This window comes from Callospermophilus lateralis, chromosome 7, assembly GCF_048772815.1.
Source record: "Callospermophilus lateralis isolate mCalLat2 chromosome 7, mCalLat2.hap1, whole genome shotgun sequence".
Classification (NCBI taxonomy): domain Eukaryota; kingdom Metazoa; phylum Chordata; class Mammalia; order Rodentia; family Sciuridae; genus Callospermophilus; species Callospermophilus lateralis.
The window spans coordinates 80,483,141-80,505,979 of NC_135311.1; positions in this window are offsets into that span (position 1 = coordinate 80,483,141).

A 22,839-nucleotide genomic window follows, 5' to 3' on the forward strand; every position below is an offset into this window, starting at 1 on the left:
CTGTATCCATTCAACAAGTTCACTGAGAACTTAGCCTTGTGCCTGAACTATTTCCTAGGCAGCAGAGATACTTCTGTGTGAACAGAGACCACAGCCCCTGCTCTGACTTCTAGGCTAAGAGAACATATTTACTTTTGTGGCGTGCATGCTTAAAACCTTGATGTAATTTTAGGTATCCAGGATTACCTTTGCACTAAATGGAGGCAAAGCTGATGCCAGCCTTTGTACAAGGTGATAATTTATGACAGGTGTGTGCTTGGCAATCATGGTTCATGGTTAAATGTAGGACACTTTGCTCAGAAGTTGTGCATGCTATAAGTCAGAGAATAGAGATTCCATGACATTGAAGTTGAAATAAAACTCCATAAAAAGCAAGGGGAGTGCTGGAAATTGGTTTTTGTAGTTTTAATAAAACTGTCTAGAAAAGCTTTATTGGAATTTGCCATCAAGATTAATAGTGGAAACATGCCCAGTTTAGTAGTAATGAAAATAACAACTTTTGTCTTTTTATTTTTGTTTGTAACTATTTGATACATAAAAATTTGTTTGTGTAACACATTTGCAAGTAGTTAATTATAAAAAATAAAATGAACCTATGACCCTAATACTCAAGTAAGTAAGAGCTATATTGTTTCCTAGAGCTGCTGTTAAAAAGTACCACAAACTGGGTAGCTGAAACAAAAGAAACTTATTGTCTTACAAATTTGGAAGCTAGAAGTCCAAAAAAAAGATGTCAGCAAGGTTGGTTCCTTCTGAGAGCCATGGGGGAGAATCTGCTTTAGGCCATTTGCTTATTTCTGGTGATTAACTGGCAACCTGGGTCTTCCTTGCTTCTAGATGCATCATCACCCTAATTTCAACCTTCATTTTCACGTGCTATTCTCTCTGTAGAACCATTTTCATATGTTCATGTTCTTTGTAAAGACCTCAGTCCATATTGATAATGTTATATCTATCTATATGATTCTCCCTCTTTTCCATTTCTCTGTGTCCCTACCCTAGCTAACCACTGTCCCAAATTTCTGTCATCATTCTCTTGTGGTTTTATGTAGTTTAATCACATAAAGAGATGAGCAAATGTATTATTTAATTTTCCTTATTTTGTAATGTAACCTTCTGCAACTTGCTTTTTCAGGCAAGATTTTTTTAAAGTTATGCATATTGATATATGCAGTAACAAATTATCCTTATATAAAGTTATGTAACACCTCAACATTTGGATATTCAAATTTTTGAAATATTATCTTTCCATAGCCATTGGATTTATTTTCTCCAATTTTATGAAATATCCTACTATGAATAGTCTTGCACACATCACCTTGAATAGGACTTTTTCTTGGATATGTACCTAACTTGAAATTACTGAGTCATGAGGCATGAGAATGTCTATTTGAGTTTGCCTTCATCCACATTCATGAAAAGCTTTGCTTTTGTCTAGCTTTTAATTTTAACCAGATGGTTGCAAAATAACATCCCATTGTGGACTTAAACTACATTTCCCTTTCTATTCATGTTTCTTCTCCTATGAGATGTCTGTTCATCTCTTTTGTCTAATTTTTATTGGGTTTTATTATTATTGATTATTCTTTGTTCTATATACTAACCTTCTAAAAGTTACATGTTTTGCAAATGTCTTTGTCTAAATCAGTTTGCCTTTTTGTTTTCTTTTTGCTTTTTTTTAACAAGTCTTAATTTTAATGCAACCAATTTAGATATTTTAAATAACATCTCTTGTATTTTAGCCTTTTTAGTGCTGCATTTTGAAAACGCTTCCATACCCTGAAGTATAAGGATGTTCTACTACATATTTTCTAAATATTTTATCATTTTTTCCATTTACATTTAATCTTTAAACCTTCAAAAAATGTTTTTTGAATATGTTGTGAGGTTTTTTTCCTCCATATGGATAACTAATTTTTGTGGTGCTATTATAAAATAATCCCTCTATTATGGTTTTAATTTTGTCCTCAAACATGTATATGTCAAACTGCTAATACCCAGTACCTCAGTAGCAAAGACAGAATCCTTAGAGGTAATCAAGTTAAAATGAGGTTGTTATGTGGGTCCTAATCCAAAATTGGTATCCTTACAAAAAGAAGATATTTGGAGGCAGATTATGCAAAAAGGGAAAACAAAAAGTGAACAAGAATGTGGCCATCTAGAAACCAAGAGAGATCTGGAACACATCCTTCTCTCACAGTCCACAGAAGGAACTAAACTGCCAACCCCTTAATTTCAGACTTCTAGAATCTGGACTGTAAGACTATAAATTTCTGTTGTTGAACCCACCCTTCTGGGACCCTATTATTACAGCGCTGGCAAACTTACATACCCTGCCTTCCCTACTATCTAGAACACATAACTTTCATGTATGAAATTCCCATATGTACATGGAAAATCACCATTTGTTGACTGTATACCCAACAATAAAACTACACTATATGCTTTAAATATTTAATCCTCTATAAAATTGTATGAAGTCCAAGTGGACATCATCCCTTACTCAAATTGTAGCAACAACCCCTCCCCCCAAAAGTGTCCAATCTACTTGACTCCAATTTGATGTTCTTATGCAGTCCAATCATTCTTTACTTTAGCAGGCACTAAAGTAGATTGAACCCATTCATACTCAAGCTCTTCCACTTATAACCAGTTCTGTAACCTTAGAAAATTATACCAAGCCTCTTTATGCCTTAATTTCCTGATTTTATCAATACAAAAATAGTAATAATAAAATGATGATAATATCCACTACATAAACTAGTTATGAGAATTCATTGAATTAAATAGTTTGAAGATTATTCAGAGCTCCATATGTGGCAGATAATATTGTATATTTTTAAAATGCAAGTGTGATTACATTGGCCCTCAAATTACTGCTCTGAAATGGCTTCCTGTTTCTCATTATTTCCCCCAGGTAGATTCTTAGGAGCTTCAGTTCATAATACATATAGATGCAGATATAGATATTTAACATTAGTTAAATTTGGTGGATGCTGGTAAACAAATTTTTAAACACAATTTACTGTAGAAAATTAGCAGATACTAATGTACATTATGAATCTTCTGGAAAGGAGAAGATGTTCATTGGGTCTCCCTGAACTGTAGACCCTAGGAAAATATCATTTGGGAAGCTCTATTGCCACCCTTAGGATAAACTCTGATCCATTTAATGCGGCCTCAGGGTCCTTCCTAATCTGTCCCAGCTACTTCCTTCCAAGGTTTAACCTTCATCCCTTACCCTTAGACTCAGTCTTAGCCGACATCCTCAGCTCCTGAAATATGCATGTCTTCATACACATGGTGCCCTCTGTCTTCAGCAATCTTCCTACAACCCAGGAGGCATCCACTGACTCCTGTTTAGTCTACAGGGCTCAGCACCCAAAAGCTAGCACCCACAAGTACCTTGTGCTGAACTACATGTCTGCTGTTATCATTGTATTTCCAGCACTTTCACATACTATGGTAGATGTTCAACAATTAATGAATAAATAAAGGAAGTACATGTATTACCAATGTGGAACCCCAAGCACAAAGAAGTAACTCAGCTAGGTAGAATGGCAAGCACATGTGACAAAGCCAAGTCTGTCTGACCACAAAACCCCCACTCTTACCAAGTCTTCACACTGCCTCTGGGTTTAATAAAACATGAAGTACTGTCCTTTAGGTACAAGGTTGTTGCTGCTATCTCTACCACCAGAAGGACAGATGTCCATATTGTTTTGCTTTCAGTGCAGAAGGTTTTGCAATAACCCATCAACATTGTTTCACAATATTCCAGACCAGCAGTGGCACTTTTTTTGTTAACTCTTCTTTCTTCTGGAAGAAAGAAAAGAAAGGTTGGGAGGAAGCTCAATAGAAAGAACATACTTAGTGTTCTCCTATTCTGTGCCCAACACTGTGACAGGCTCTTTTAATGTGCACATGAATGGCACCACGTAATTATGTTTATGCTCATTATAGAGAAAAGAAGTGAGAAAATTGAAGCTCAGAAAGCATATTTGATTTGCCCAAGATCACACAGCTATGTGGAAAGAGTGATAGGGCACAAACTGTAACGTTCTCAGCTCTTTCTGATTCATTCTGGGGACAAGAGGACAGTGCTGACCCTCTTCAACCTCTTACCAATTCCTATCTCCCCTTCTTCACCCCTTCCATAGTCCTAGATACCCTATTTCCATTCTACAAATTGATTTAACTCATAAGGGGAACAAGGCGTTATGCAAAAGATATTTAAGATGCAGAGATGATTAAGTCCCACTTTTTGCCAGTTGTCATTAACCCTTTCCACTTCTTACTTCTTTTTTATTTTACCTTCATCCTTGACCATACTTCTATTTGCTCCTTTAGAATTTTATCTCACTTCAATATTTGGCAGAGATACCTAGATCCAACTAAGACACAAATCACAAATTGAATCGACCCAGTTAGCTTTTTTTTTTTTTTTTTTTTTTTAATGGCCTTCAGGAGGTGAGACATAGGAGAGTGTTTGGCAAAGGTGGAAGTAACAAGAGTTTGTTATATGGAAAGGAGTGGATCAGATGTAGCATCACAGAAATGCCTGCAGGCACAGATACACCAAAAGCAGTGTGCCAAAAATGAAACAGTGCTAGGGAACAAACTGCCTCTTTTACTCTTTGTGTTCATGTTTACATATTAAAAGATATAAAGTTTACATCTATTGAACACTGAATATGTGTCAAGTACCATGATAAACACTTGCATGTATTATTCAATTAGCTCTCACAAGAACTTGATGAGAAAAGTAAAAAACATAATCCTAATTTTGCACATGGGGCAACTGAGACACAGAAAATTCCATGGGCTAAGTCACAGAATCATGGAGAAGGAACTCAGTCCTAGGTCTGCTCAGTTCCCGAGCCTCTGACCTTAAACCTTGACCCATGCTGGCCCATGTCACTGAAGATAAGAAGCAGCCAAGACTCCCCTGCACATTCTATCTGGACACAGAGGGTTGTTCAAGTACAAGCAGCTGTCAGGGCATGCCCTTTTGTGGCTGAGTGATTATCAGGGGTCATCTTGACTCCCTGGCTGCATGCAATCAAGACTTGACTGCAATTTTCACGTGAATTTCACTTTAATAAAACTTCAAGATGCCAGCATCTAAATATAAAGCAAATCTGAAACTAGCATGAAAAATGACAAGCCCATCCCTGAAAAAGCACAGAAAATCACCCCTTTAAAAATGATTGAAAAATGGTCTTGGACTCAATTCAAGTAAAGAAAATTTGAAGAGGAAAATAATGATAGGGTTACTGTTCCTCTAGCACAGCAAGGAGAGCAAAAACTGATTTCTCTGAAAGATGGATTCATCACAGCCATGGGAGCAATGAAATCAAAAGAGCTGAACTTGACAGTAGAATTGGCTTCTTGGATGTTCACCCACTGGGTCTGCAGATCAGAAAGACTCCACATGTAGGGTAAGTGCTCTGCATCCACCATCTTGACATTCTTAATAATTTCATCTCTGAATTTGTGTTTCATAAGTAAAGTCCAATGGTGCCTTAGAATAAACCAGGGGCTTGCAACCTCCATCTCATGTATAGCATTGCCTCCCTAGAGCAGGTCCTCAGCCACCCATTCCCCATCCCAAACACCACTCCTCAGGTTCCCCATTCCTACCCCACCTGGATATTGCTTCCACCCTTCACCAGGAAAGGAGCTTGCCCTCAGGCTTGGATAGTGTTGGGCTCAGGCACAGACACTGTAGCATCTCAAGCATGGCAGTTGCCATTCCCACTCTAGATGAGACATGGAGTTTTGGGGAAAAGCTCTCATCCTCCTTCACATGAATACTGATACAGAGTTTTAAAGATATTTAGGATCTACCCATCTACCATGGGTTAGGGTATTGGATGCATGGAACTGGGAAATACCTAGTTGACCCAACCCCTGCCTACATCCAGCTCCATGCCTGGATACAGCACATACGTCCCCTGGATGTTGAGGAGAGAAACTCAGCAACTATCAGGCCCAACAAAACACAATGCACCCCAAATCACTGAGCAGGATCCTTGGCTGTCTGGAGGATCTGCACTGGCCCCAGGAGTATTCTAGACCCAAATGCTCACTCAGCCAGCTCTATGCCTAGAGGGTTCCTCTATTCTTCCTTTTCACCCTTCTGATTCTGTCCTGAGAACGTTCTCTTCTGACTAGTTAGAGGAACCCTCAGAGGACAAGCCACAGAATGCAAATTGCATAATTTTGGTGATTCTGCAACCAAATGAAATGTTCTATTTGCATTTACATTGGCATTGCACAACATAAAGATGAATAATAAAAGCCATGATAATAATTTAACACTTTAATTTCATTTACTTAGAACTTAGGTAAAGAGCAAATAAAAAAAAATTACCATAACTAGTCAAGAGAGAGACCACACAAGAAAGGAAACAGTTTTATACTTTAGTACCCTTGACAGCACTTTATCCTGTTTTGTTTGGGATATTTGCATTTGTCTTTCATCTTTTATACACTGAATGCAGCAAGTGGGTCCTAGACATCTACATATCCCTTATCATTGTTCATGGACTATCACATATGATCAATAATCAAGAGGTTGTATCCTCTATATATTTGGTCTCCCACTAATTAGCACAATTCTTTTGTTGGTGCTCATTAATGTGTGTTAAATAACTATTTACCATTGTGATTTTTCCTTATGTCAGTGATTGTATCTCTCTAAACAATATGAAGTGGAGCATAAAAATTATATACTGTGTTAGTCATCTTTCCATCACTGTGAAAATATACCTGAGATAAACAACTTATAAGGAGGAAAAGTTTATTTTGGCTCATGGTTTCAGAGTCCATGAATTTGTGAAGTCCAATGGGGCCTTAGAATGAACCAGGGTCAGTTGGTTCTGTTGTTTTAGGGCCTGTGATAAGGCAGAACAACATGGTTGGAGTATATGTGCTTTGATTTATGTCTGAAATGTCCCCAAAAGGCTGATGCATTAAAGGCTGGGTAACTAGCCCATGGTGCTATTGGAAGGTGGTGGTACCATTAGTAGGGGTAGAGCCTAGTGGAAGGAAGTTAGATCTCCGGGAATGTACCCTCAAGGGGAATACAAAAGACAGTTCCTTTTTCTTTCTTTGCTTCCCACCTGTCATTAAGTGTGCACCTTTGTTCTATGTATGGATTCAGACTTCAAAAACCATGCACCAAAACAAATCTTTCCTCCATATAAGTTGATTATTGTAGGAATTTGTCACCATGATGCAAAGCCTCTGACAGCATTGCAGAGGAGACAGCTCACCTTGTAGTAGTCAGAAGGCAAAGAGAGACAGGCTCCCAGTGTGCACTTGAAGGGCACTCTCCTGATGAACCAGATTCCTTTCTCTAAGCCTACCTCCTAAAGGTCCCACCACAGGCTGAGGACCAAGCCTTCAACGCATAGGTGACATTTAAGGTCCAAACTATAGCATAGACAGAATAAATAAAAACCAAAGAAAGTTACTTTTGAATTATCCAAAGCAGGAGGCAGAAATTTAAAAATTGAAGGAAAAGTCATTCCAAGCTTGAATTTTGCAACTCATTACTTGCATCCTCCCCTTGTTTCATATTTAAGTATAACTGAAGCATCACATCTTATTTTCTAAAAGTCAGTGATTACTTATTCTAACACAAATGGCATTGTTTCTTCTATTGTGAAATTTTAAAAAGATCAAATTGAAAAACAAAAAAAGACTGTATTATTATTAGTGTTTTAAATGTTAAAAAAAAAAAAATCTTCAATTTCTGAGTGTGCTTCCTTTGACCATAAGAAGACATCACCTTGTGAAAATGTCATTCAGGGCCAGTCATGACTAACCAGAGGGGGCAAAACTGCTGTCCAAACAAAGTTTCCTTTGTCAGACACATGGAGAAGTTGGTTCTTTCACATAGTTAAATCTTTATTCTCAATAGGATAATCATTAGACAGAAATGTCTCCACTTCTAGAATGCCTCCCCTGCACACCTGATATAGTCTACATATCTGTCACAGTTGATGCCTTAAACACAATTAAGTGAGGATAAAACTTTATCTTAAAATATGTAGATTTTCCTGACAATCTCTCTTCCTTTAAACAAGGTTAGTGATCCAGCAGATCAATGTATTTGTCATCATTGACAACCCTTTTCTCCCCGACCCACCAATACCTCAATATGAAAATTATATTATTAATTAGATGATTATCTTAGACAAGTAACTTGACCACTATGAGTTTTACATGTCTCACCTATGCCCCAAAGATCAACAAGGAAATTAGAGAAAAAGAGGATAAATGGATAGGCTAGAATGGTCTTTAAGCTCCTCTATTAATCAGGGCTCTTCAAAGAAACAGAATCAACAGGATGGCGGGAGGGTGGGGGGCAACTGGGAGACTTAGTATAAAGAATTGCCTCACATATCTATGGAGGATGGCAAGTCCAGTAGACTGGAGTCCTAGAAGAGCCAATAGTGCAATGCTAGTCCAATGGCCAGCAAGTAGAGACCAAGGCAATGTTCCACTTTCTATCTGAGGAAAATATCTTCTGGAGAATTCCTTCTTGCTGGTGGAAGCCAAAATAAACCTTTCCTCTTTTTAAGCTGATTATTTTAGCTATTTTTTATACTAATGGAAACCTAACTAATATTTCTAGAATCAGTTGGACTTTGGGAACTTAGTTTGAACAAATTTACATGGTAGAAAGAATGACTGACTATTAGTTATGTATAATAATAACATTATTGTTTTTTTTAAGCAATACAAAATCCTCCTAAAATAGAAGGGCTTAAAATCCTTCAGTAATTTCCAATTAGCCATCAAGTAAAAAAATTCAGTTTCTGTATTCAAACAACCAAGATCTCTTTGGTTTTATCCTGTCTTATATTGATTCCCTTCACTTGACCTACACTTTAATTCATTTTCCAAATACACCCCACACTTTCTCACCTTAGAACCCATGCTCCAACTATTTTTTCTTCCCAAAATGTCCTTACCTCAATTAGATTCATGTCAATCCTGCCCATATTTTAAAAACCCCATTCAACCATTATGTCCTCCATCAGACCATCCATCTATAGATGTCCCTTGTTTCAAACTGAAATTTTCTTTCTCTGAAGTCTAAAACAAATAATTTTTTTCTTCCGAATTATTACTCTATCATGCATTATGATGTATGTATTCTTAACTCATTATCCCTATTTATTATTAATTACTTGAGGGTGTGAATATCAATCAAATGTCTTAATGAATGCATACATGCATCTTTGTAAGTAGATATGCAATGGAATTTTTGAAAATCAAACAAATTCAGTAGAATATTAAACCCAAGGATTTCTACTGCAATGCTAATTTCTACATAATGCAATGCAGAAGTGAAATGGTACATAAAATTAATAAGAGATCCATTGTGCCAGTAGGTGATCTTTGAACTTGAACTACATCTGTTTTTCCCTGCATCTTTATCTGTTGGCCCTGGGTGGAAAATTTTAGAACTGCCAACCTTCATAATAACATAAACAATTCCTTTAAAAACTAAAAGTAGAACTACCGTGTGATCTGACAATCCCACTACGAGGTATATATCTAAATAAAATAAAATAATCACATCAAAGAATTACGCTCTCATGTTATGGTGGCATTATTCACAATAACCAAGATATAGGATCAACCAAGGAGTCTATTAGTGGATGAGTGGATAATGAAAAATTGTTACATATATACAACAAAATATTATTCAGTCATAAAGAAGAATCAAATTCATCATTTTCAGTCACATGGATATAATGGGAACCTAATTTGTTAATTGTAATAAGTCAGACACAGAAAGATAACATGTGGAAACAAAAGGCAATCTCATAAAAGAACAAACGAGAACAGTGTCAATAGAGACTGAGAAGAGTAGGGGAGATAAATAAGTTAGACAAGGGACATCAAAACATAGAAAGGAAGAATTGGTTCTGGTTTTCTATAGCACAGCAGGGTAAATATCGATTACAAGAATCTATGATACATTTTAAAATAACTAGAAGAGTACAAAAGTTTTCAACACAGTTGGGCATGACAGTGCATGCCTGTAGCCTCAGTTACTAAGGAGGCTGAAGCAGGAGGATGGCAAGTTCAAGGTCAGCCTCATAAATTTAGTCCCTAAGCAATTTATTGAGACCCCATCTGAATATAAAAAGCTAAAAGGGTTGAGGATATAGCTCAATGCTGAAGTATCTTGGGTTCCATCCCTAATTAAAAAAAAAAATTACAACACACACAAAAAAATGCTTGATGTTTGAGAAGATGAAAATGTCTATTATCCTCATTGGATCGTTGTGATTTGTATACCCATATCAAATTATGGCCTGTACTCCATATAAACGTATAAATACTATGTCTCAACAAAATAAATTCATAAGTATTGAAAAATAATAAATCTTACCTCTGTGTGAGTGCATGTACGTGTTTGGGTGGGGAGTATATTTCTCCAGAGAACCTTAAGAAGAAACCCCCAACCCTATTACTTACCCTGCTAAATTAAATTCATCCTTCTATACCATGAAGGTGGTCAGGGAACCAGCTAAATGTAATAGCATTTCACACAGAGCACCAGTCATACAACGAATAAGAAACCATATGAGAAGCCCACTTATATTCAGTGGGTAAATGTAGTGGGAGTAGAAGAAGACTCAGCTTACCAGAGAAGCAGGTGCCTAGAACTCATCCTGGATCCCCATCCACAAAGCCTGCTGCAATTCCCTTTCCAGTGGTCCAAGGCACTGATACATCTCCATCTAGTATCAGAACAGACCAGGAATATGAAAAAACTTAAAGAGTAGCCAGGGAAGCAAGAATCGTCACTCTCAGCTAATTCATACATCGATCCATTAATTTATTCAGCAAGTAAGTATTTAGTAAGTAAGAACAAAATTTTGGATGCCTGTTTCTAGAGTTTGTCACATATTATATAGCCCAGATTTCAGTGAGCAACAGATCTTTGATAGTACTAGCATAGTAAACATAGTCCAAATATAACATAGGAGGAAGAAAGCAAAATTGAACTTATAATCACACCACATCTGCAGGTGATTTTAGAATTTAACCATATCCAGGGTGAGGAATGGAAAACACATTGGGTAAACCTTGCTGCTATTAAGGGTATTTGGAATATGAAATGGACCACTGGGCCAGGACCATATTGGCAGTCACTGTGTGGTTGTGACTTACGCTTTCCAGGGTATCTGCTCAAGATAACCATGCCAAGTTTTTGTGCTACAGGCCTGCAGTTGACCCAGCCAGTTAAAATTTAGTCACTATTTTTTATACCCCTGCCTCACACATAGAATCTGCCACAGTTTAAATACACCAGATTCAGATATAACACCAAGTAATCTGCATGCTAAAAAAGGAAAATATTAAGAAATTATATCATGAAAATATGAGAGTAAAAGTTTAAAATAATCAATCAAAATTATAAAATAATGGGGCTGGGCTATAGCTCAGTGGCAGAGTACTTGCCTCACATGTGTGAGGCACTGGGTTCCATCCTCAGCACCACATAAAAATAAATAAATAAATAGACATATTATGTCTAGTACAACTAAAAAACAATATTATAAAACAAAGGAGAAGGTGATATCAGATGAACTTTGCATAGTTTCCAACAGATTTCTTATATACTTACACTCAAATGCGAAGGGAACGTCATATCCATCTGCTCTCTGAAATATAACCAGCAGAGAGAAATAAGCTGTGGTGTAGTACCTGGCACAGCAGGGCGAGTACAGAAAAAACAATTTACTGTATATCTCCAGAGGGACAGAAGACATTAAATGTCCCCAACACAAAGAATTGATAAATATTTGCGATGATAAAAATTATTTCATTAGTACACATTGTATACATGTATTAAAATACCACAGTGTACCCCATAAAAATGTATAATTATTAGGTGTTAATTAAAAATAAAAATTTTCAAAACCAAAAAAAAAGTCTATTTACAAAAAAGCTAGGAAAAACTTCCATTCACACGCATAATCAATCTGTTGATTAATTTCATTCTTCCAAATAATTTGGTGTTTTAAAACCAATATAGGAGATGTCTCTGTGTATAGTTATTGCTCGGCTCACTGTGTTCATAATTTTTTTCAATTGAAAGCTATTTTTCTGAATCGACCAGATATTTGCTATTGTCTAGGAAATAACTTCTAGTAACTCTTTAAAATCATTTCTTCTTCTCAGTAGTAAACTTTATAATGGCCCACTGTGACCTACATAATCAGCCTGCACTTCCCTCGCTACTCTCTTTTATTTCCTCCTTTTCATCTGGTGGTGGGGGTGACGCTTTCTGAAGCACACACATCAGAACTTTAGGATGTTTATGCTGTTGCTCTCTCCACTTAGAATAGTTTCCCACAGATACCCACTTAGCTAACTCACTTCATGTCTATGCTCAAATCTCACTTTCTCAATGAGGTCTATTCTGACCCGCCTAGATAAAATGTAAATTGTTGCCTCTGTCCCTCTCAATACGACTAGGCCAGGCACTCTCCACACCTCTTACCCTGCACTTGTTTCTCTTAATATTCCATAGCACCTATACCATCTAACACACTATGTGATTGATTGGTTGGTTGAAATTATTATTTACCTCTGTTGCCCCAACTAGAATGAAGGCTCTATGAATGTTTTAGTTTGTCATTGCTGTCATAACAAATTACCACAAACTTGGTGGTTAAAAAAAAATGATCAATGTGATCTCTTACCATTCTGGAGGTCAAAAGTTCAAAATTGGCTTTACTGGACAAAAGTCAAGGTGCTGGCAAGAAGGAGTATTATATAGATCTGGGTTTGAAAACTAGTGCCACTATTTAACCTCAGTTTTCTCATCTATCAACAGAAATAAAACTTACCTTATAATGTTGTTGTAAAGAACATATTATATGATGCATATGAAGCAATTGAACATAGCGATACATACCTTGCACAGAGTAAGTGATGCACAGTGATGCATCATGGGGGTTAGGGCATGTCAGTGCCCTGGACCGGGAGAGTTGTGGTGATAGGTGTGGTGATGTGTGCCTTTCCAATTGTGATGAGAACATCTGATCCTGCTCTACTGCAGCATAAACTACACATTCAAAACAATCATACAGCTCTGTCACTAGCAACAGTTTTCTTGAAAAGAATTCATTAAAATTAATGAATAAAGTCAGCTACAATTAATTAAATCAGTTCTGTTGTAGTGACTCATTCGGTGTCCTCACTGAGCAAAGCCATTGTCTTATTCACCCCATTAACAGTGATGTAGTGCAGCCTGAATACCAGGAGCACAGTAAGCTGGCCTGTTTGGCTGCATTGCCTTGATCTCTCACCCTGGAATTAAAATGGCAATTAGATCTCATTAAATAAGAGCAGACTCTTTATTTCTCTCACTCCAGATACTTAGTAATGGTTCTCATGAAGTGTTTTTTTGTACACTTTGAAAGCCCTTGACATTTTCTATTTTCATAAGTAAACTTTACTTTGTCATCAGCACACTTAGACCTTCAGAAGTAATCAACACTCCTGAGAACTTAACTCTGAGTCCAGGCACTGATTCCAGGACTTTACATCTCCCCACTCACTGATCCATTTTACTCCCAGAAGGCAGTATGCGGCAAGTACTCTTAGTATCCCAATATTGCAGATGAGGAAACTGAGGTGCCAAAGCATAAGAAATTCAACCAAGGTCTCCAAATTACCAAGTGGTGGGTTGAGAGCAAACTCAGGCAGTAAGGACCCAGAGCCAGCATTCTTAACCAAATCCTGCTGACTAATTCCCCTGCAAAAATACCAGAGGAAACTGAAACTTATTATTATTGGAATTTCACTAACAAAAGTGAAATGGACAAAAGGGAAAGGAAACATGTAAATATGAATCTTTCCTCACTGAAGAATTTGTACATTCCACTTCACCAGAAAAGTTGACTCTTTCCTCTGTGTTCATCCCAAATCTTTAATTATTTGTACTTGCATCAAATATTCATATAACACCCATCAGCTAGATATTGTGCTAGACGTGATCTTCCTCTCTTATACTGAGAAATCCGTGAGTTAGGATCTCACTTGGCATTTACCTGTGCCTTCACCTCACACAACAGCAGCTGAACTCACAGGTCTAAATAAACCAGGGTGGGATCAAAGTTGAAATAATATACCAGGAATATTAAAAATAAAAGAATTTAGCATGTTGTTGCATGTGATTATCTATTACATGATATATGACACTCTATGTATTGATAACATTTTCTCATATTATAATTTTGTGTATTGTGTATATATAAAAACCTATAATATATATTTATAAACATATATATTTTGCATACTTTATAACACTTCTCTTACTAACAATGTCATTAAATATTTTTATAACCTTTCCTCATTTATTTTTAAACCAGCATGTTGCCATGCAAAATGGGTGATTATCTAGTGTTACAATGTTTTGTAAATTAAAATATAAATATAAAATAAAATATATGGGAATACTGATTCATGATTTATGGAGGTAACTGCAACAACCTAATTATTTTTGATGTGACCTGGAATAGACAAAGGAGCAGCCTGAACCTTAAATTCCTATCTCCCTCCCACTCAAATACCTCCACTGTTCAAGCAGAGCCATCATCTGGCAAATTACATGATCTTTCCGCGTTGATTTCCTTAGCTGCAATTTGGGGGAGGATAAAGTGCTACCTCTAGTGCTGCTGTTTTCCAGCATGTGTCAGAATGGGAAATCCTTCCACTTCCCTTGGTAAATATCTCCCTACTGAAAGACCACCACCCTTCTTTGCACAGGCATGAATACATAGGCACATGCAAGTATGCATGCACACACACAGTCTTCTCTAGGTTCTATTCACCCGCTTGGCTGCAGTTAAAATGCTAAAACCTTGAAACAAAAAGCTCTGATAAGAATCCCTTTCAATGGACCACAGTCCATACCCTTCAGGTTTTGAAATGTCTTGAATTTTACTTCTGCCTAACTCAAGGGATTGTTGTGAGGAATAAATTAATTTTACACTTACTATAGTAGATGTTTAATAGGTGTGTGTTGTTACTTTGATCAAAATAATAGTTAATATACAGCAATAACCACATAGAGTATTTAAATTCATTTCTCCTAACACTTCCTTAATTATCACATTGCATCAGTTCTTAAAGTTATTTGAAGGACAAAACAAGTGCTTCTCAGAACAGTGGAAGTTAAGCAGTAAAAAGGATCCCTGTGAGAAAAGTTCAACTGTAAATACATGTGCTTATTAATGCTAATAAAACAAAACAAACAGCATTTATAAGAATTGCAACTTTGAAGGAGTTAAGAGTATATCTAATAATAATTGATGTTGTTAGATATGGATATAGTTATAATATTACTTCCAGCATAAAACATGAGATTTTTAAATATAATAAAATTTTTAAAATGACTTTTCCTTACAGGCCCATAAGAACATAATTAAATGATAAGAGAGTTTTAACAGCATTGGAAAACCAAAAGCAAGTTTCAAAATAATAATCCAGAGAAGTCTTGTAATGTTAGATTGAACACTCATTTGAACAAAATATGTAATTCTTTAGGTCAATGCTTAAAAACATTTCATTTTTATACTTTCATGAAAAACTAGATTTTTCAACTGAAACCATTTTGTTTCTCTTAGTGGATCCCAAAGACTTACAAAAACAGACTTTGTGTTCCTGTGTGTGCAAGCATGTGTGCACAGTGAAGGCAGAATTCATTCACAAGCTCTGAAGCAGAGACAACAAACAGTGGCTCAAATGAATCTATTTTCTCTTAAAACTGAATACCAATTGATTTTTAACTACTATTACCTGAATGTGTTAATGTGTCATAACTTCACCCTGCCATCATTTTTCTTCGGTAAGCATTGAAGACAGATTTTTTTTTGATACATAACACTAAAAATTAATTCTTAATATTTTTTGAAGTTTCAGATAATGTTTGAAAGCTGAAACTTAGACTCTAAATATCTTTCAAAAAAGATATAATATGAAAAACTAATGCTAGCCATCTACTGGCATTACTCTAAAACCTAGGAAAAAAGAAAAAGTGACTCAGATGAGGGTCAGGAAGCAAAGTCCAAAGACTAGGAGTAATACCTTAGGTTGTTTCTAGCCGCTGCAGGTGGTTGGCTGGGCAGAGCAGAAGTCTACCACTGAATGGTCCTATTCTCACCACGCATGGCACCTGTGGGAAGAAGTAAGTGTTAAGCTACTTCCAACAGACTGGGAGGAAGATTTGAGATAAATGCTTGACCTGTACTCTCATTTTACTCATTTAAAAAAGAAATTTAAAAATTTCCATTTGAAACATAGTCATTGTTTATCAGAGGAAAATCTGAAAATGTATATGATTCCATCTAAACATGTTTTTGCTGTTAAAACACTGGGAGTTTAAAACAAAAGCAACAGCAGGCCAGAGCAAGATGGTAGCTGAGACATGCCATCAATCTACTCTTCACAGAAACATCAATTTGAACAGCTATTCACACACCAAACCACTTTCATAAGAGCTAAGGAAACCATTTGAGAGACCACAGCACCTGGATTTAGCGTAATAATAAGAAAGATATAATGAGAAGACAAAAAGGAAGATCACCCTTCCCCCAACTCTAAGCAATGGCAAAAGGGAAAAAAATAACTCCTTCTTGGGAGAGGGAAACGGAATTAATCTAGGCCTTTTACTTGAAACCCAGTACCAGGAAAACCAGAGTGAAAACCAGTACTAGGCAGAACCTCATAGTCCCTGTCCCCAGGTTAATGCCCACAGACTGAGCCTCTGGACCCACATTGGCCAGAGGCCCAATCAACCCCCAGCTTCAGGAAGCACAACATAGAACAGGACTCCATCTGCTAGGGGTTGTGACAGGAAAGAAAACAAAAGACTTTGCCTTAGAATTCAACCTAAGTACCCTTCAATAGATGAATGGTTAAAGAAAATAGATAAGGAAATATACACAATGGAGTATTAGCCATAAAGAAGAATCACTTTATGATATTTAAGGTAAACGGATGGATCTGAAAACTGTCGTGTGAAATAAGCCAATCCCCAAAAAACAAGGGATATGTGGAAGCTAACCCCCAATTATGGTGAGAGAGGTAGAAGTTCAATGAATAAACAAAGGGAAATGAAGGGAAGGGAGGGGGAATGGGAAAAGGAAAGACAGTAGAATGACCTACCATAACTTTCCTATGCACATATATGAATATACCAGACTGAATGTCATCATTGTATACCCCACAAGAAATTAATTTTAAAAATAACTATGGGTAAATGGCAGAAGGTCAATACAGGGAAGGGAGTAGGGGTATGGGGAAGAAAGGGGAAGGAAACATAGCGGGAAATGAATTAGAACCAGATACATTCCATGCCTTTATAATTATGAAAAAATGCATTCTACTGTCATATACAAATTAAAAGAACCAATAAAAAAGAAAAAGAACTCAATGTTGGACCACCCTCATGAAGCTTGCTACCAGGAAGAATTCAGGGGTCCCTTATCCCTGGCCACTGCTCCCAGACAAAGTCTCTGGACTTGCCATAGCAACATGAAGAGACCTGTACCTTAATGAGAAGGTCTCATTGTCACCTGCATCATCACCAGCTCTGAAATGGGGTTGATGCACATACCTAAGATTGTGTAGGTTCCTGAGACTGAGATGCAACACAGCTTTATATCAACCTTGGCAGCAAGGAACTACCCAAACCCATCCTTCTCTCCCAATTTCTGGAAGAATAATACAGACAGAATAATTGTCTACTTGGGGGAAGAGAAGGGAAGTAGTTGTCAAAACTTGGCATAGAATCCTGGGACCAGTTCTTCCACAGTGAGGCCCTGAGTCAGGCAGAATCCTACAGCACTTGACTATAGACTCACGACTGTGAATGAGGCATCTGGACTTGCCCTGCCCCTGCCAAGGATTTATGGCTGTGGACACAGAAATTGTCACTGCATATGACCCAATCTTATACACAGAAAACACCAAAGACTCCACCAAAAACCTAGTAAACCTAATAAATGAATTCAGCAAAATAGCAGGATACAAAATTAACATACAAAAATCAGTAGCATTGCTATGTCATAAGACTAAATTATCTGAAAGAGATAAATTCTATTAATAATATCTACAAAAAAATACCAAGGAATAAAATATAATGAAAGAGGCAAAATAGCTCTACAATAAAAACTATCAAACAATGATGGTTAAAATTGAAGAGGACACCAAAAAATAAAAAGGCAACCCATGTTCATGAATTGGAATAATTAAGATTGTTACAACATCCATCTGCAGGGCTAGGGTTGTGGCTCAGTGGTAGAACATTTGCCTCACATGTGTGAGGCACTAGGTTCGATTCTCAGCATGAGATTGTATTGAGAATATTATTATATTTTAATTCATAAATAAATGAATAAAATAAAGGTCCATCAACAAATAAAAAACATTTTTTAAAATGTCATCTGCAGATTCAATGCAATCTCTATAAAAATATCAATGACATTTCTCCCAGAACTAGAAAAACAACCCTAAAATTTAGAAAAAACACACACACAAAGTCCAAATATCCAAAGCAACCTCTGAGCTAAAAGCACAAACTAGGGCATACTACACTATCCAACTTTGGAATATACTAAAAAACTTCAGTAATCAAAACAACATGGTATTGGCATCAAAATAGACACATAGACCAATGGAGCAGAATAGAGACTCCAGAAATAAACCCAACTATCACCAATCGATTCTGAAGAAAGGGACCTAAAGCATTGTTTTTAGTAAACTGCAGTGGGAAAACTAGATATCCAAATGCAAAAGTTTTAAACTTGACCCCTATTGCTCACCATGGACAAATGTCAACTCAAAATGGATCAAAGACCTAAAATTATAAATCAGAGCAAAAACGTAATGGAAACACTTCACAACACTGGTGTAGGCTATGATTTTTTTGGATGAGACCCCCAAAACACAGATAACTAAAGCAAAAATTAAAAATGGAAGTGTACTCCTCAGTTTCCTGTCATTATAACAAAATATCTGAGATAATCTACTTAAGAAGAATAAAGTTTTATTTAGGCTCATAGGATAATTTTGTCCTATATCTTTGGGCCATGCTCCATCATGGCAGGAGCATCTGAGGGAGGAGCTACTCACTTCCTAGTAACCAGGAAGCAAAAGGAGAGTGAGTAGGATGCAAAGTTCCACAATCCCCTTGAGAGTAGACCACAGGGATCTTCCATGAGGCCCCCACCTCTAAACATTCTGCCACCCCCTAATAGTGCCATCTCAGGGTTGGAATCTTTAAAAAAAAGTACCTTGGAGGACATTCAACCTGCAAAAATATAGTAGGGATTGTATTGAAGTAAGAAGCTTCTGCACAGCAAAGGAAGCAATCAGCATAGTGAAAAGATAATCTGCAGAATGGGAAAAAATGCACAAACTATTCATCTAACAATTTATGAGAAATTCAAAATCTCAAAAGCAGAAAAACAGACAATCCCAATTTACAAAGGGCAAATGATCTGAATAGACATTTTTCAAAAGAAGATTCAAGGAAGCTCAGGGCCAGCCACAGTAGAGGGCTTCATACCTCTGGCCTTGAGCAATACTATAATTCTGTATTTGTGCTATGTTATCAGAAAGATTGGAAAGCAAATCATGGACTTGGATCTCAAAACAAGGTTTGCAAGTCCCAGTTTTTATTTTCTTTCCACTATACTATGCTTTTTGAAATGTTATTTTCCTGCCAGGCTGGTAGCAGTTTTCAATATAACATCTCTAATACTTATATTCTATTTCTTGAATCGTATAATGATTATTTTGTGACAATTTATCAAGTTATATATATACTTAAGATTTGTGTGTTCTTTGGTAGATATATTTTGATTTTGAGCATTTATTAAAACAGTTTTCTGGCTACTATGTGAAAAATGTTTGGGAATAGAAAAACTGAAATCAGAGAGAAAAGTTAGATGATAACATTTGCTTGATTATGAATTATTTTTTAGTTCTGAAGATGGAACAAAGAGAAAATTCATTACTCTAGTTGCATAAGACTTTGAATAGATTGTGCAGGTTTTCAAGAGTGTAGTAAATCAAGAGCCAGTTTCCTACCTTCTCCTTAATGCCAGTGAGCAGGGGAGGAGAGGAGCCAAAGAAGGGTATGGAATAATCCATCAGAAGGCTGGATGCCACTCTATGAGCCTAGAGTTTTCCATAAAGACCAGCCATGTAGTCAGGGGAAGAATAACAATTTATCCAGAGAGTCTTAGCAGGTTTGAAGAAACAGCCTGGTGAAGATGGGTATCTTGTTGCCTCCAACTATCCTGGAGATAATAACAAAGAAACCTTGGTTTTATGTGTCTAGTTGAGTGTTGTGCTTAGTCCTTTAGAGTGAAAACAGATATCTAGGATGTGATTTGCACAAGTATAAGCAATTTACAAATCCTTTTAAAATATTTTATTAAATTCCAATAGCATCCTTATATAGCAAACATAGCATTTGCATCTTAATCCAAATATGTTACACTGTTAAATCTCTTCTTATAGGCTTCATTTAAGTGAGCAAAGAGAGAAGGTTTCATTAAAATCTGGCATTTGGAGGAGATGCAGGCCCCAAAAATACATTCACTGATATTGGAGGCTCTGCAGAAATCCAGGTGAAACATGATAGACTAATGTGATGGTAGTGGTGATAAAAAGAATGGATGGGTACAAAATGTATTTCTGGAGGTGGTAATAATAGAACGGTGTGAGGAGTGAAGGAAAAGAACAATTACCATGTTTCAAGATTTCATAATTGGGCTGATTGTGGTGCTACCCATTGAGTTATGGAAGATGTTGCAGAACCGATTTCAAGAATATCAAGAGTTCTATTTTAGATGTTGTAATCTTGAGATGTCTTTGAGGGGACACCCAAAATACCAGCCAGGTATGTAGTGGACATCTAAATATGGAGGAGAAGTGAGGGGCCTGAAGTGGAGACATGCACTTAGATTGATGGCTTATCAACAGTATTCAAAGCCTTTGGAAGGAGTGAGATAACCTTGGGAGAGAAGATAAGAGAAGTAGGCCACTAAGATGTTGAACACAGTAGAGGGAAAAAAATCTATGCAAATACAAAATGGAGATTGTTAATGAAAGCAAGAGCAACTTTAGTGGGTAATGGGATTAGAAGCCAGATTAAAGTTGATTTAAGACTGAGTGGATGTGAGGCAGGAAAAAGGACAAGTATAAAAATGGCTTCAAAGAGTGTTGTTTTACATATGTCAACCCATTTTTTTCTCTCAGAATCTTATGAAATAAGTACCCTTATTTTTCCCATTTCATAGATGAAGCAAATCAGGCCTAGAGAAGGTAATTGGTCCAAGGCCAAACAGCTACTAAATTACAGAGTTGGGATTTGAACCCAAATCACTTTAACTCTTAAACCCATGTTTTTAACTGCCATTTGATAATGCAAGCTACATAGCACATGATAAAGTATGGATTTGGAAACTCACTGACTCATAAATCAGACAATCAATTCAAGAAATGCTTGTCTAAAACAGAAACAATTTTAATTGCCTGAAAAACTTAATTTGGCATTCAAAAGCAGGTATTTAAAATTGAGTACAAAATTCTAATTAGTCCATCAAAAATGCACTTATCGCTTCTTATATACTTAACACAGTGATAATACAGTATCAAATGCAAGATCTGTCTCTGTTCCCAACTAACTGAGCCTACTTGTCTACTACACTGATCAAAATTATAAAAACAAGCCCCTGATGTTTAGTGCAATATAAAGAGTAATTACTGCTATGTGGGAAGGTGGAAAAAGATATTTGCAAGTCTGTTAATAAACCATTTTGAGTATTCAAATCTACTTTTTTTTCCAAGCAGTTTTAAACTGTGGAAGGTTAATATTACACTGTTTATCCTTTGTTTTCCGTGCTTATTTGACTACTTAAAAACAATCTATTTTATTTGTCATGTACACATACCACATGAGATGTGTATATAAAATATTATGTTCTACTACATTGGTAGGAGCACAGTGATTCACATGTCTTGACATTTCTATTTGGATTCCAGGGGGTGTCCAAGTAAGTGTTTTGTTTTCATTCCTATGTTCTTGAGAAGAATTTCCTTCAGTGTTAGGCTATTTCAGAAATCACTACACTATAATATGTCCTTTCTTCCACATCAATCACAATCATAAAGTTTCTTTATTAAATAAATCTGTGACTTTTTTACATTCTTCTTTGCATTACTTTAATGTCATTCCAGATCTTTTAATTTTATCACTGAGGTTTTCCAAGGAGTCTACTTCAGCCAAATTCCTCAGATTCAAACTTGGTGTTTATACAACATTCTTCCCAAAACCTCCATGAGTAATTTAGTACTGGGCTAGTAAACTAAAAAAAATCCTCTAGGAATTTATATGTACACATAAATATTATAGATAAGATACATGACATGTGTAGAAAAATGTATATGCATCTAACTTGACTATAACAACTAATTTAATCAACATTTTATTAAGAAATACTAATTTTATTAGTACATATTTACAACTTGACAAGAAACTAGAAATATATAGATACATGTACTTATGTGTTCTGATACATATGGGGTAGTAGATTACTATGTGTTTATGTGTACATGCACAAGTATATGTATGTGTGGGTATACACATACACATTTCCTCAGCAATTGTATTGTTCTATTTTAATTTAAGCAATTAAATAAGGTAATTGAAGATTTGAATAACTTGATTAGCTTCTTTTAGTAATATGTAAAACTTTGCACCTAACAAAATTGAGTTTA